At 30.5% G+C, this 220-nt stretch overlaps 1 protein-coding gene across 1 annotated transcript in view; it reads left to right on the top strand.

Moving 5' to 3' along the window:
• Nucleotides 1-220, top strand: part of LOC119594112 (alpha-amylase-like) — a gene marked incomplete in the record, with an annotated part of 25,081 nt that overhangs the window by 13,403 nt on the left and 11,458 nt on the right.

The following is a 220-nucleotide window of genomic DNA, read 5'->3' as shown; positions in this document are numbered from 1 at the left end:
AGTTAATGGTGTGGACTGGAAATCGAAAATACAGTGTTCTAAGAATTAAGAATTAATACTTGAAAATGGGTTAAATGATGAGTCAATGGATAATGAGAGAGCTATCTGTGCGAGTAAAATGAAGTGAGTTATCATGCAACGTATAATTACACTAATAAAGATTAATGGGGCAGTTTTAATTAGTATGATGTTACAGAACGAAATATATTTTTGTTGTGAA

Source organism: Penaeus monodon, chromosome 33 (genome assembly GCF_015228065.2).
Source record: "Penaeus monodon isolate SGIC_2016 chromosome 33, NSTDA_Pmon_1, whole genome shotgun sequence".
NCBI classification, from domain to species: domain Eukaryota; kingdom Metazoa; phylum Arthropoda; class Malacostraca; order Decapoda; family Penaeidae; genus Penaeus; species Penaeus monodon.
Note: the sequence above shows the minus strand (reverse complement) of the source record. Positions and strands in the feature narration are given on the sequence as shown.